The following is a 17,332-nucleotide window of genomic DNA, read 5'->3' on the forward strand; positions in this document are numbered from 1 at the left end:
TCCATTTTCAGTTACATGACATTTTATCACATTTAACAATGTCATAACGTAGATTGTAGGTAATATAAGAGCTCGTGCTAATTACTTACTTATATATGTCCCACGTCAGCCTAATGATTGTCACGACAGTGATTTGACATTGCAGTTCTTTAATTTCTCTGAAAAAAGGAACATGGAGGAATCTTGAGTTTTAATGTCGTATATATATGAACTAGAGATAAGGCAAGAACAGTGCATAAAAGGGTTGTATACATATTTATTTTATTTGGATATATTGAATTCGAAGAATTGAGGGTAATGTTATTTCTATCAAATTTAAGATCGTTTTAAACCGTGCTTCTATAATGTGTTTATACGTATAACATCTACCGAACTTTCCCATATAAACCACTATCATTATATATTACCATGATAGAAATGGTCTAATTTAATACGTCAAACATCTCGAATGTAGTTAGCGTTGATTGTACGATTGTTGAATGTTACGTTATGTCAGAAAGGCTAATTCCTGTTCAATACTTGATTGACATGTGACATAGACACTGTGACCTCTCTAAATCAGTGACGTACATGTACAGTGTAGCATCAGTCGAACCGGTTACCATGGTTTCATTAGTCAAGAGGCATTCTTGCGCTCTTGTTAAAATGTATTTAACATCAATGACTGTCGACACGCGATTCAATATTCAGGTCAAAATACCCGCCCTTCCTTTCATTAGATAACTCAATTCTTCATCAAAGCCATCTCCGTCCTCATCTTATTTGGGAATAAACACAGTTATACCAGTCTCGGATGAACCTGTTGTAAAGGAACTGGTTGTCAGGGGTAACGGATTTTATATGAGGTTGGAAAATACTAGTGACTGCTCATTGTTGAAAAAAGAGACGTAACATTTTTCTTAATTAATAAAGTACAGCTCATACAGTTTTACCTTCACATCAACATTGTGTAAATGTAGATGGGGCATTGTGTGAATTTGACAATTGGGATATTGTTCAAGCTAACAATAAATAAATAAACAAATGTCTTACTTCATCATGAACGGAGATTTGTCAGGAAGAACTACTAGGCATGAAAGTTAGGCCCATTTAAGTCATTATATGAGATTTTAAATTACTGAAAACGTGGAAATTTACGCGAGGGGGGATTTACGCTTATTACTATCATTAGTCATTTGATTGCGAAAATGTCCCCCATGCGTATTATTTGGATATCAATTTGAGCAATCTCGAACTACAAATGGTTAGATCGATCGCGAAAATTACCCCCACGCCTATAGTTTACATATCGAAATCGCGAAATTAACTCCCTGCGATAATAGCCACGTTTACAGTAAGTAATTACGTAATGTTTAGCTGTAGGGAAATTGAATGACGATTTCATCTCCATAAATACATTTATGCACTATTGTTTTACAGTAGCATCAACGAAATTTCATCTGTAGAAATTTAATGGCGGCATGTGCATATACAGATGGATAAAACCGTAATCAAGGAGCCAAAGCTGTGCCCAGTTTATTTCCTCTGGCGTACAGAATGTGGATGGTTGATAGGTCTTAGTTTTTATACTTATTACGAAAATCTAAATATGTGTGAAGTTTCAAACTGAAACTCTAGTGTTCTGTAAATTAAAGGTTAATGAATGTAAACGTAATGAAACTATCTCAAATTGAGTTGAATTTATAGGCTATTAATGGATGTCGTTAAACCACTGGAAATACATGTGAAGTTCCAAACGGGAACTTCTGGATTTTATCACAGCAAGATCGAAATTGTTGAATGGTTCTAAATTAGACTGGATACTCTGACGATTATTTCAAAAGATTCCGTCAATTCGATTGTAATAATAATGTTGTTAAATTGCCCTTTCTTTAAAGTGCATGTATTCGATTTAAATCTTCTTCCATTTGCGTAAAGTGTACAAAATCTACAACAGCCATATTTAAAGTAATTGCGTCGCAGAATACACACCACTAAAGTATAAATTAAACTACCGCGTGCAGGATAACCTCGGGCTGATGTTAAAATTACACACAAGTAAAACATAAATCCAGCTATCACGTGCAGGATAACCTCGGGGCGGATGTTAAGAATACACACCAGTAAAACATAAATCCAGCTATCACGTGCAGGATAACCTCGGGCCTGGTCGCGTGCAGGATAACCTAGGGCCGATGTTAAGAATACACACTAGTAAAACATAAATACAGCTATCACGTGCAGGATAACCTAGGGCCGATGTTAAGAATACACACTAGTAAAACATGAATCCAGCTATCACGTGTAGGAAAACCTCGGGGCTGATGGCGTGCAGAAGATAACATTGCGGCATCGTCATAAAGAGTGTGCACTTTGTTTAGATTGTACGGTGTAACGGAAGAAAGAGCAGACGAAAAAAGTTTTAAAAAAAAAATGATAAAATTTTAAAAAAATCTTATAAATAATAAAAAAAAAAGAATGGGAAAGATAAAGATCCGAAATATATAACGTCTAAATCAAGCCATCAGATTTATTTGCATCCCTTACTCCCCTATGATCAAAATATAGTAGGGAATAGCAGTACTTATTCCCGTGCCCGCTCTCCTAAACATTACACTAACACAACGGGGGAGGGGTTGGACTTAAAATCGATAAAACGAGGGCGAACTGCGTTCATGTAAACATCTCCATTCTGCACGAGGGCGCACAATTAGTCATCTCTTGCAGCATGCAGTGTGATGCAGCAGACAGTCTTTCTCACTCCTATACGGGTTGATGTGTTCAGTAATAGTACAGCTATGCGGGCTTGTTATACACAGGAGGAGGGATTTTTTTCCCCTTGAAGGTATGAAAATAACACTCGCTTAACCGCGATGTAATTTTACTGAAATATAGCATCTGTAAACCTTCAAGGACTCCCACACAGGACGAAACTTATGTCAGTTAATTAAAAACAAAGGAAAAAACAAACGCTTAGTTCTCTGCTACTACCAGTATCTCTCCGAACGAAAACTTATCACATATATACCATGTAATGATTGGATAAAATGTGTTAGTTAATTGTTAACCTCGTTTTCACAGAATCATCTGGGTCATAAAACACTTCGAGATATCCCGAGTTTTTAGTGTAACTGAGTATACTGTATACATACAGTACATGTATATATATTTACTATTGGAACTGAATCTTTACTTCGAGAAAGGCGGGTTTTTCGAGTTAAAATACTTTGAGATAACGAAGTTTGACTTATGTCATAATACCGACGTATGACAGACAACGATTAAAGAGTGCGTGATAATCTATATTATAATAAAAGATGGAATAGCAGTAGTAGATTTGTCAAAAGAATATATGCAGTCAATTAATTTTAATGAGCATAATATGTCCTGTTGATACGAACAGTTTAATTATAGTCTTGTTTATCGATGCCAGGGTTAGAACTAGAGCTGTACTAGACAAACATGCTGATTTTTGCTAAAGGAATACATGCTCCCTACCGACCACCGCTACAAATAGTAACAAGTTACCTTAACCTTGACCCAAAAGCCCTGAATATCAAACTTGATATGTAGCTACTCACACTGAAGTTACATATCGACTTTCACCAACATACCTTGAAGCAAGGCTGAGAAAGTGCGGAAAAATAAGTGGATGAACAGACGGACAGATGGACAGACGGACAGATGGACAGACGGTCAGGGAGGAAACCTATAGTCTCCCTGTTTTCACTGGTAGGGGACTAATAACAATAGAGAACATGAGAGATTTAATTAAGAAGGAGTCCAGACGGCACTTCGAGAAGTTCGCAGGCAATTGCTTTGGTGACTGTCTCTTGACAAGGTATGATAGCGCTACATGGTAAAATCGGAAATACGACGGAGACCTAAATCATCATCGGTAGATTAAACAGACACTTTATTTCGATATCATTAGCTATCATTAGTTATTTTTCTCGTAATGCAGAAGATTTTCGGACATCAAATTTCAGATCGAAGTAAATATATGTGTTTGTGATATTGAACTAAAACTTTCTAAGAAATTACAAGTGATAAAGAACATGTTCTGGACCAGCTTCGAACAAAAATATTCATCTCGTATGTTTTAATACGATACGTTATTGAAATGAGTTAAAGAAAGCAGGGTTCAGAATTGAAATAATTTGATGTTAAGACAATGTATAGGAATTCGGCACTGATTTTATGATTAATCGTCCTCTCGTTCTAAATGCATGTCGCTTGAAATTCATTCTTTGGATGAATAAATGACGAGTAAACGGCCGACGAAAGACTATCAACTTTCTCCTAATCATCAAGAAGCTCTTGTTATATAGAAAATGACCTTTTAAGCTCAAAGAGAAGCAATCTAATACTTATGGAAAATAATTGTAACTGTTGTTTGAAGATGGCTTTATGTATAATGATATCGTCTCAAATATTGTTCTTACAACGAGAAAACAAGAAAAACAGGAAAGCATATTTTCGTTTCATACCATATTGTATAATCTGTTTTCTCTGCGGAATACTTAAATAAAGAAAGCTTTAAACGAAATCAATATGATTGGTATTTTGTGTAGCATGTATTACATGTAGATTCATACATCTATTTTGAGCTTTCAATTCATCAGCACAGAAATCATACAATACAATACATTGGCTACTTCAATATAGCAGTGTAGTATCAATCTCTATAGAGATTGAATAAATCCGTTAACAAATTTAGACTTTATATCATCGCGTGGCACCATATAGGGCCTACATATTAACTTAACATTGTTAGATTTTTAAAGTGTGCTGTACTAATTAATTTAATCAATTTGAATGCAGATGTTTTTTTTGTTTTTGTTTTTCCTGTACTTCTTTTTACTACATCTTGATATTAAAACTTCAAAAAAATGTACAAATTTACAGAAAGTAATATTCATCTTCATTGACACCAGAGTGCAAACCATTTCGATATCGACTAGTTTCAATATGCAGAGTTAACATTCGATGTCGAATTCCTTTTTGGTAAGCATATGAATTTAATACATCCAATTGAGATGACTTTGAAAAATATCGGTAAATATTTTTTTGTACAGAATGTGAAAACTTACTATAAATACTTTCAGAATATTCATCATAGAAAAGAACCTTGTTAATCTATACACTATTTAATACTTTTGTTTAACGTCCTGTGCCAGTTTTTGGAGGTGGGGGAAAGCCAGAGTACCCGGAGAAAAACCGCGGGCCTATGGTCAGTACTCTACGTCAGTACTAGGCAACTGACCCACGTGGGTTTCGATCTCGCAACCAGAGGTGGAGGGCTAGTGATAAAGTGTCGGGACACCTTAACCACTTGGCCATCGCGTGCTATCAGCATGGTGAAGCTTATTTTTAATGCAAACATTAAACTATTTAATGCATACAAATTGTATTTGGTTAGTAAATCACCACCTTGGTCCGCCGGGAACACATATCTAAAAGCTTGCCGGTATTTTTACAATACAATATGTAATTAAATATAGACATCAGACGTTTCCTTTGTGCTGATATCGTTTATCTTTCTTAAGCAGAATGCAAAACGGCCCAAAACAAATGTAGGAATTAATACTACATTGATGACGTAGATAAGTATATGCCAGACCATTGTTTTAAGAGTAGACACTAGCGATTGACAGTATAGATACGTGGAGTAACACACACGCTGTATCTGTATCATAAAGTGATGGTGACAGTATCGTGTACAGCCGTTTATCGTCTCAATCGACCAACAGAGATATCCTTGTGGTAAGTCTGCACCTGAGGACGTACGGTTTATATAGTAAAAGCTTGTAGTGAACTATTAGCGAGAAATATGTCTGTATCCCCCCCCGGAGTCTTGCGACTTTTACTGCATACTGTTGCCAAATATATTGATTCCTCACGTGATCAAAAGGAAATGGATTATAATTTTTAAATACCGGCTTATCCCACCTGCCTTCCTCCGGAATAGTTAAAACTAAGCACAGACGCATGACTTCAGGATTTGGTGATCAGATGAGCAATGCTAGTTGAATTTTGGAGGAAAACTGCAGGATGATTGGTCTGGATAAAACCCCGTCTATAGGGCCTGACGGACGGACGAATGAACGGATTGGAAAATGTACACATCTGACTGATCCGTGCTTCCTTAAGGGCGTGTTGAATGTAGAGTAAGCTCCTGAATAGCCCCGGTATATTGAAACTTAATTCAATAAATCACATTTAACCTTTTGTTAATTCCATTCTCAGCAACGGAATAATTTTCAGTAGCAATAAATGAGTATTGCCAGTACGTAGTATGGTTGGATAATGCTCTACAGTGGGATACTTAATCCTAGAATTATGGTTTTATATGACATATCAAATATATTTTTTCTTTTGAGAACATTGGATTTTACCAATCAAAACTTATTTTTGGTTTCTTTTAGATGATGTTGCTATAGGTCACCCCCACGGAGAATCTGCAGAACATACGGAAGACAAAGAAGTTTTGACAATACAATTATAACAATGACATTGTAAAAAAAAAAACGTGAAAAAGAATCCTTAAGCCTTAGGTGTCGTTTTTATTTGAAGCTGTTAGACTTGAACAATAGAGACATATGCTAATTGTGTTCTTAAGATACGAATAAGGTGGTACAATATCAACTTGCCACCGGAGCAGTAATTGGAGTTCAGATCGATAAACTGATGACAAATATAACACGAGAAAAGATACATTCAGACCCAACAATGAGGCAAAGAACACGATTCAGTTTTATTAAGATCAACCTACATGTCAGCCTAGATCAAAAACCATTACAATGGCGAATTTCCCAAATACGACATTGACACCGGAACCACCAGACGTACAGAGCGGCCGTTGAATACTTCAAACTTTATATCGCACAAAGAAACACAGTAAGATCAAACTACAGGCCACCAAATCTCCACTAGTCATTATCGTGATATACAGGTACATGTATGAATAGCATCATGTTTCATCCTTCAGGTAACCTTTCAAAGATCGCAAAATGGCAAAAAAAGGAAAATCGGAATCTGTTATAAAACTAGTGCTAAATTACATTAAAATGATTATTATATTTTCAAGAAACCTGCTTACAGAAGCAACAAAACTCAAAAGAACACAAAAAATATGACAAGAAATGTAATCGCAGATTTGGATGGAGATCCTTACAAACTTAAGTATAAGAATATCCCTCCTTATCAATGACACTTGTCATACAAATGTAGGTCAAATCTATGTCGCATCCTTAAAATGGGAACTAGTGTAATTGCAAAAGAAATCTGTATTTTCCGTTCTCCTCCGTATGCTGTCGCCGGACAAAAGTAAATTTTACCCACAAAGCGTGTGAGGGCATTCATGGGGGAGTTCAAATACAATCGTTCGTTTGCTCTATCGGTATTTATAGAACTCCCGTATAACATCAAATCCGCCTACTGTTATACAAAAATAGAGTTTGTATCAGACCTGTTAAATATCACTCCGTCAAAATTATATAAAGGATGGTGATGACAGAACATCTGTCTGGCCAGAAAGACGCTTCAATTCATTGACCAGGTTCAAATTGGATTATTAAGTCAATAAGTTGTGGCGGCGAGAAATAGCAGGGTTCAAATTGGGTACAAGCTACTTCCATAGGACAGCCACTTCCAAAACCAGGCACGTCCTTAAATGACCCTGGCTGAATAGGACGTTAAAACAAATAAACTAAATAAACCGGAAGACATAATTGTTCTTCCGTAATAGATGCTTTGCCTGGTATATTGTCTCATATAGAATAATAAATTCATAGCAATGGTCATACAAGTGAAGCCAGTGACAAATACAAGAAAACAGCGACGTGCTTTTACAGTTTTCGCCTCCTTACCAAATGTCGATTCCTCTTGTCATCAACGTCCGAGCAGTTTTTCTCGGAAAACGTCGAGCATGCAACAAGCCATCTGAAGCAATATAAATGCTCTCGCGTGCCTAGTATACCTCCTGATGTATCCTGGAAACTCGTTCGTGGTATTAACGTACTTAGATGACCCAAAACGTTTTAGCAAAATCTGTTTAACGAAGAAGTCATTAAAGATTAAAGACATTCTTGACCTTGACATTGTGCTTGACCCCGACACTTGATACAAGAATTCGTTTAGAGTATTCTCATACTTAATCAGCAAATGAAGTTTGATTTAAAAAAATGAAGCTGCTGGAGCCCTGACAAAAATCAATCCTCCCCATCTTCATCGCAAGGCGATAGGTAATTTCAATGTTGGTTATGTTTAGTAAATCAGTTGTTACATTTTTAAGAAGTTATTAAAACGTCAAACTGATAGGCTAAGTTGATGAATGGTGTGCAACTGATATCGATTGAGAGATTTGTCCATTTTCTGACAGCTAAGCCCGTATTCACGTGATTGCCAATGTTAGCATTGGTGACGGTGTCGGAAGCACCACATGCATGGAACCAGTTTATTCCTCTCATTGGTTCTCCGTTATACCACATAACTTTTATCTATATCATATGGAACTTAAAGTAGCATGGTCATCATGGTAGCAGGATTTAAAAGTCACCTAATGGTATGTTACATTTCGCTACAGGAGATTAGACAGGATCAACCAATCAGGGCAAAGATTCAATACGTACGTCAACAGCTAACTTCAAATAAGACAAGTCGATTACTGGTATCACCCTGGCGATTTGCCTGCTCCTTTCTCTCTGAAATAATACTACATATATATGTAATAACTGCTTTAAATGACAATGCTTGGAATAGTGAATTTAATTCATATAACGACATGAATAAATCTATACCCCAATAAACGAATCAACCATTACACAGCATCCCCGGATAAATCCTATTTCTGACGTTATGAAGTTATAAAGTACATGTAGGGGGGTCGCGATGGCCGTGTGGTTAAGGTGTCCCGACACTTTATCACTAGCCCTCCACCTCTGGGTCGCAATTTCGAAACATACGTGGGGACAGCTGCCAGGTACTGACCGTAGGCCGGTGGTTTTTCTCCGGGTACTCCGGCTTTAAACAAAATTAACCAAAACCAAAACCTATGAAGTTACTGAAATCCCATATTATATCCTAACGTTGACTAATGATGTGTATTGATACCATCAGGAAGCTGTGTAAGACAGCACCAGGTTGTACCACTGTAACATATAAACTGGTGACAGGGCATTTAACACAGCCGGGTACGGTTATTCGTTGATATATGTTTATTTAGACCCGATATCTTCTTCACGTCTTACTAAGTAATTTACAATAATGTAAACTGATAATAACGCTAATGATGTTGTCAACTCGGATTATCTCTGTTCTTGTCGGTAGGCACTTTGGAATCTCATACATCATAACATGATACCGCTCAATAGGGATAAAACAGGTCATTGGCATGCTGATCTAGATGTTTGGATAAACCGTTGAAAATCGTAATTCTAGCTTAAAACTAATTAACAGAGAGTGTGGTGTAAAAACAAATTTACGGAATTGAAGAGCGAAAACAAAGGAGATATGCGATCTGAAGACTTGAATAAGGAGACGTCTACTATTTCACAGACGTTAATCTATATACAATTTGGTTGATATCAAGTTCTGAATATGAGACTACGAGCAGTGACAACGTAACAAGATCTCAATGTGAGACCAGAGACAGTGACGTCACGAGTTCTCAATGTGATACTACGGACAGTGACATCGTTACAAATTCTAAATGTGAGACCAGAAACAGTGACGTGACTAGTTCTCCATGTGAGACAACGGACAGTGACAACGTGACAAGATCTCAATGTGAGACTACGGACAGTGACAACGTGACAAGATCTTAATGTGAGACCAGAGACAGTGACGTGACTAGTTCTCAATGTGAGACCAGGGACAGTGACAACGTGACAAGATCTCAATGAGAGACCAGGGACAGTGACGTGACTAGTTCTGAATGTGAGACTACAGACAGTGACAACGTGACAAGATCTAAATGTGAGACCAGGGACAGTGACAACGTGACAAGATCTCAATGTGAGACCGGGGACCGTGACGTGACAAATTCTCAATGTGAGACTACGGACAGTGACAACGTGACAAGATCTCAATGTGAGACTACGGACAGTGACGTGACTATTTCTCCATGTGAGACCAGAGACAGTGACAACGTGACAAGATCTCAATGTGAGACTACGGACAGTGACAACGTGACAAGTTATCAATGTGAGACCAGAGACAGTGACGTGACTAGTTATCAATGTGAGGCTACGGACAGTGCCAACGTGACAAGATCTCAATGTGAGACTACAGACAGTGACAACGTGACAAGATCTCAATGTAAGACCAGAGACAGTGACAACGTGACAATATCTCAATGTGGGACCAGAGACAGTGACAACGTGACAAGATCTCAATGTGGGACCAGAGACAGTGACGTGACATTGACAACGTGACAAATTCTCAATGTGAGACCAGGGACAGTGACAACGTGACAAGATCTCAATGTGAGACTACGGACAGTGACAACGTGACAAGATCTCAATGTGAGACCAGGGACAGTGACAACGTGACAAGTTATCAATGTGAGACCAGGGACAGTGACAACGTGACAAGATCTCAATGTGAGACCAGGGACAGTGACAACGTGACAAGATCTCAATGTGAGACTACGGACAGTGACAACGTGACAAGATCTCAATGTGAGACCAGGGACAGTGACAACGTGACAAGATCTCAATGTGAGACCAGGGAGAGTGACAACGTGACAAGTTATCAATGTGAGACCAAGGTCAATCGCAACATGACAGCCTGATACATCGAACAAGACAAAGTTAATATCGGACAAAGAGATAGAATATATCCGGAGGTGTGCACGCCGACAATCTGAAATCTTTTCCATTCTTTATCACACGGTGGCGTATTAGACTCACAAAGGCATATATTTTTCGTGATTGCGAAAATATTTGGTCAGTCGGTCGCCAAATAATTATCCGATGATCGCCATTAAAAAATCTGACGACCGTCACATAAGCACTTGGTGAGCAAGGCTTGTTTTAAATTATCTCATTGAAATCATGTACAAAACCATCAAGTGTGTTAAAATACCATACCGTGAAATGAAGCAATATAATCAGGCAATATGATATTTTGAAAATTTGGCTTACATGTTCTGGGACATTGACAGATGAATAACAAATGGTCGATATACAACTGGCGGCTGGCAGATGATTAAGAGGCGGCTGCCAAATAAAATGATTTCGCAAAAAAAAAACACGAAAAATATATTCTTATGTGAGCCTAATACGCTTCCATATTATCAGGTTGTGTGTCATGCGTTGGACGTTTTCCATCATTAGTAGACATCTACCAGAGTTTATAATAATGGTATAAATACAAATGGATCGAATTGGCGTTGTGCATTTTGAAAAATAAAAAATATTTTGCGAGAGTCTTAAACTCCAGGATGATGTTTGACCATCACCAAAAATATTCATTATATAGTAGACGGTGCTTGTTAATGCAACATGACTTTTGTGTAGCAATTACCATATTCACTTTCGCGAGATTTGCATGATAAGAGACCATCTTCAGTGCCAACAATGTCCTTCAGCTGAACAACGAGGGAATCGTTAAGTATGGCCGTCATCGCAAACACTCTCCCCCTTGTATGACAGAACTGTAAGGATTCTATGACACGTAGCGTTTCGATAGAACCCTGGACAACAAGAGGAAAACGCTGAATTGTACCCTTGTTTAGATAGCTGTTACAGGAACACGCTAAAACAACATTGCACCAATAGATTTCTTGTAGAAACTAACGGTAAAGATAATCATTGCGAACAGAATACAGAAAATCACTGGGAAATATTAACAGGCAGTGTGAAAGAGGAACAGAAATAGTGACATGATAATCAAAATGGCTGTTCATATTGTGGCAGAAATTTACATGTAAAGTAACAATAAATGTTAATTTTGTAAAAAGCTTTGAGATTGCATTTGGCAGGTCCTGCCAGTGGATGTTTTAGTATCCGGATTTGATTGTTAATTCAAGACACGGTTCAAAGTATCCACAAGTATTTTCGGTTCTTTTGAAATCTAATATGGAAAAAATCCAGATTTTGAAATTTCTTTTCACTACTTCAAATTGTTTGGACGAGTCCTAGAAGGACAAAATAACTGTATAATGTCCTTAACATCACTGACGATTCCTTGAAGGACGAAGCAGCTGTATGATGTCCCTAACATCAATGACGAGTACTTGAAGGACAAAACAGCTGTATGATGACCCTAAGATCACTGACGACAATAGCTGTATGGTGTCCCTAACATCGCTGATGAGACAAGGAAGGACAAAATATCCAGCTGTATGATGTCCCTTACGTCACTGACGAGTCTGGAAGGTCAAAACAGCTGTATGATGTCCCTTACGTCACTGACGAGTCTGGAAGGACAAAACAGTTGAATGACACGCCTTTCATCACTGACGAGTCCTGGAAATACAAAACAAGCTGAATGGTGCAGATTGATTCATTTTAAGTCATCTGTATATAACTCTACATTTATTTTGGAAGATGTTGATATCTTGTGTGTCTTTCATACAATTCTCTGGAGATTTATTCCTCAGGGGCGAATGTCGTTAAGATCAACGAGTGAACGCGTAAGGAAACACATGATTGTCGGCGATTTTACGGCTCTTTGGTAGATTAAAGAAATGTCAGCATATCAATACTGCCGCTGGAAACAGTTAACTTGATACAAGGCAGATCAGTTTGAACGAGTTAGGATATGGAGCATTGGGTCGTTACTATACATAATGTATTAGAGCAACTAATTACGTTTCAATGGGAGATAACAACTCCATACAAAATGTAAACAGATCAATTAGGACCCCAAAAGCATGCAGTCAATTCCACTCAATTCCACTCATCAATATCATTATTTCAATTGAGGTCAATGTATAAGTGCTGATGATCCTTTGTGACGCATCCGTGTCCGCTGATCAACATTGACGCCATGTCTTAGACAAATCGAACTCTATTAGTGGGAGAGGTTACGCCATAGGTCGTCAATTCACGTCGGCATATAGTATCCAATCCTCTTGGAGAGAGAACCCGGAAATGACGTAAAGATTTATTTCATGTTAACAATTATATACTATTGAATTCAAAGATACAGGCAGTGAGTAATCATATTCTATACAAAATGTATTTCGTTTTAAGGCGATTTACCTTTTCCCGACAAAACAGGTTAATTTCTAGTATCGGTCGTAAGTTAACCGACGTAACAGATTGTTATTAGTTAACAGAGGTAAAGCAATACCTTCTAGTGTCGATAATATGTTAACTGACTTAACAGGTTATCTTCCGATGTCGGTTAAAAGTTAACCGACCTAACGGTTATAAGTTAACCGACATAACATGTTATCGTCTGGTGCCGGTTATAAGTTAACCGACGTAACAGGTTATTTTCTTAATGACGTTTTTTTTTTTTTGTGCAGAGACTTTTTTCCGTTTTTACCATGAAATTTTTGACGTTCATCATCAGATATGATTGATAGTATGACAGAGAATAATTACTCATTCCTTACACTTGTGGAAGACAAGATATTGATGTTCTGCCATGCTCCTGAGATCTATGTGTTACATATCAGACAACCATTGGATGTCTATTTCTAAGTAATTCTAAAATCGTTAGAACGTTAGCGATGAACAAATAAAAGGTGATGAATAACAATAAAAAAGATAATGAAGAAACAAAGATAATAGGTATGGTCGCCTGATGATAAAGTAATGGCGTATTTCAGAAAGTACAGGTCTTACATAAAATAGCTTTATATCCAGAGTTCGAAATAGGACAACACAGCGGATAGGAGTTAAGGTGGTATTAACAATTGCAAAACCCATACAGTCTATTGATTAATACTCTGCTATAACCAAAATTAGAGATTTCGTAAAAATGATCAACGAAATATTTCCGTTTTAATTACATGATTGTCGGAAATATTAGGATGAATGTTTCTTCTTTATCTGCAATTTTACCGATGAGTACTTAGCAAACTCATGTCGAACAACGTTGTTTCTCTCAACGCCCTTTGAAATCTTTTGTTACCTGGTGTTTCCTTACAATTTATAGCAATGTTATAGCAGTGATAATGAAATCCAACACGAAAATCATTTATAATTAAATATTAACTGGTCCTAGAATATTTACTAATAATGCCGCATTATCACGCTGTTGTTGATTACAAAAAAGATATCAAAATCCATTGTCAGTCTATACCTTTGCGCCATTGGCGAATTCACGTTGGTGATTATGTGTATATAAAGTAATGCTGTAATCCCCGCTGACCTGCATTGGAACATTCCACATTGAGAGTATGATACATTGTATTAGATATGAAACGTGGCCATAACAGTGTTGTTATCGTTGTCTGTTGGTTAAGTAGTCATTTTTGTTCGCCGTCGCTGTCGTCAGAAACAGAAATATAACCAAACATGACACAATAATGACGAATAATGACGTCAGGCTTCAGATCAAACAATTACAGGGATCAGGCAAAGCTCGTAATTGTTAAGGATGAATACCATATCAATAAAATATGGTCACAATTTCTCTTGATAAACGGCATTTACATTGTCGCATGATCTTTTAATGTAATGAACATGATAACACTAATAGTAAAGGTCAATAGTTTCTGGAAATTACTTCAGGCCGAACATCGACGTAATCAACGGTATATCTAGGTAGATCGCTCAATAGTCAAACGACGCTATGTTGTGCTATGGGGCGTTTCTTTTTGTGTCACATATCTATTGTCTGCCAAGCGGTGGGGTGTCATATCATAAGATCTTTGTTTTAGAAACATGTCAAAAAAGCATATAGGAAAGCCATTCCTTCGTCGGTTTCGTTTGTCAATGAACAATACGCTTTTACGTCAGCCTACTGTTGATGATTAGAAGGCTGAAACATTTGATCAGGAATTAGATATTTATATATACATATATGGAATCTAAATGCGCATTCATTTCATGAATGAGAAAAATTTCTTTGGTTTTTTTGTTTTCTTTTTGTGTGTTTTGTAAGCATCTTGAGATGTTTTTAATCGCATAACTAAAAAATCCCTTTTACTTAATCTTTCAATAGTACAGAATAAATTTCTGATTGCCAGTCAATGTCATACTTATTGTACACATACTGATTTCTAATCGAAAACCGCTAACATATGTATGTTCGCAGTATATGCTACTACTTAAAATATGTAAAAAAAAAAATACATGTATAACATCGGTGAATTCAGAAGATAACAGGCCGCGACTATATGATAAAATCAACTACATCTCTGTATAGCCCATATCAATTAAAATCCTTTCCAATTACGTGTTGGGAACTTACAGGCAACAACACGTAGGTTGTATAATATAAAATATGTTTTTCTTTTCTCCTGCTAATACACAATTTGATGGTGACTATCTAGTAATCCCTGATTGGTTTATTTAAATACGACCGGGTGTTAGTGTCTAGCGTCTTTGCCGATAGATAAAGTAGTAAAGTTCCTCCGAGTCCAAGATGACACTGCTCTTGATCTGTTTTGCAATCAAGCTTAGAACTGATTCTTTGCCTGCCAGCTTTTACCGCATAAAGAAAATAATTAAGACCATAACTAAACATGTGCTTGGAAAATACTGGCGCTTTAAAAGATAGAATACTAAAGATTCTAATTCACATTATCGTCGATGCAGTAATTTTTGTTCATGTGTGTTTAGCTTATCATCATCAAAATTTCGCTGATTGCCTATACTAAGATATAAAGTAGGCACCCATTATTTTTCTGCCCTACAGACAAAAACGGAACAATTATTACAGTCGTCCCATTCCTAAAATGCTTAGCGTTATGAAGGAGTAGAAACTACCATTTTTGAAGACTCTGGTACCAAATGTCTACTGCTTATAAACATGCCCAACTTAGGGCCAAAAGTGAGGCAATGTCAATGAAGACATTAGGAAGAGGGAAGTTGGATTAAAGAGAAATATAAGATCTCAGATTTAGTTGCCTCTTACGATATAGCCACAGTGGACATCTTCAGAGCTTGGCCTCTGTAGGCATTTGGAGCCAGCAGATGCGTAAACGAAGAACTGTCCATTGTAGCTGTCCCAAACAGATCTATCAATATATATTTGTCATCGCTCTCTAAGATGTCCGCTCGCTTATCATGAGACATATTCCTCACCGACCTTCCCCCTGAGGAAATACTCTCCTGCATAATAAACTACCCAGGCCAAAACATGATTATCACTTTTGCCTCAACACATAATCGATTCCCCCTACCTTTCCGACCTACCCTTCGACCTCTTTGTCCGAAGGACGAACAGTCTCTTCTTATTTAGAGGCAATTAATGGTACTAGAAATATGGCTGATTGACATAACTATTATCTTTTATCTGAGAAAAATTGTTCTTGATAAAAAATGCCACATCCTGTTCAGTATTATATTGTAAAGTTATACATTACCAACGATGGGTTGTGCATTCAATTCTGTCGTCGAAAGGAAAAAAGAAACTGTTTATCATCGGTGTACATACCAAAAATGTAGTGATGAAACACTACAGTGACCGCCTATATGGGAATTCCAGCACGTTGGCAAGATATATTTTTTTCTAGAAAGGTTGATTAAGTACAGTACACGCAGACGTCTGTGCTCACTCCAATTGACTGAGGGTACTCATCCTTGTACTTCGTCGGAGTAGATACTGTAATATATCCTCTTTTCAGGAAATATGTACAAGGGCTCTTTCACAAAACCAGCAATTGTTAACGACCACATTGTCAAATAATACTATTTTGGAACTCAGAAAAATAAATGTCCAAACCTTTTGTTCACAAACCAAGCAAGAGTACGCGAATAGATTGCCCATAGTTAATGAGAAAGGCTAGTAGGATTGTGTTGATATCATTATCCATGGAAATAATCGAGTTGTTGATATGAAGACGTATGTATTTGTCAAAAGGTCATTATGATGGAGACAGTAGCCGCAAAGTAGTTAATACCTTATTAGACTGACACATATAACGACAAAAAATTGGTAGAAATTCAACTTGGTTTATTTTGTTTGACGTCCTATTAACAGCAAGTGACATTCAAGGACGTACCCTGTTTACGAGGTGGAGGAAAGCCGGAGTATCAGGAGAAAAACTACCGGCCTTCGGTCGGTACCAGGCAACTGCTCCACGAGGGTTTCAAACATACAACCAAGAGGTGGGGAGCTAGTGATAAAGCGCCCGGACATCTTAACTACTCGGCCACCGCGGCCTCTCAACTATGGTACAACAACAGAGAATACCGGCATAATACTGACACCAATATTCTATCTC

The 17,332-nt window shown here is 37.3% G+C and overlaps 1 protein-coding gene across 2 annotated transcripts in view; it reads right to left on the bottom strand.

Moving 5' to 3' along the window:
* LOC117314705 overlaps positions 1–17,332 on the bottom strand; it is a 59,222-nt gene that overhangs the window by 32,834 nt on the left and 9,056 nt on the right. Inside the window, exon 2 of one of the 2 annotated variants that reach the window (XM_033868793.1) lies at positions 90–158. The exons of the other annotated variant lie outside the window; for it this stretch is intronic. The gene's annotated coding sequence lies outside the window, so the exon portion shown is untranslated. The remainder of the gene's footprint in view (positions 1–89; positions 159–17,332) is intronic. 2 annotated transcript variants of the gene reach the window in all.

The sequence above is a fragment of the Pecten maximus genome, chromosome 16 (genome assembly GCF_902652985.1).
Source record: "Pecten maximus chromosome 16, xPecMax1.1, whole genome shotgun sequence".
Classification (NCBI taxonomy): Eukaryota; Metazoa; Mollusca; class Bivalvia; order Pectinida; family Pectinidae; genus Pecten; species Pecten maximus.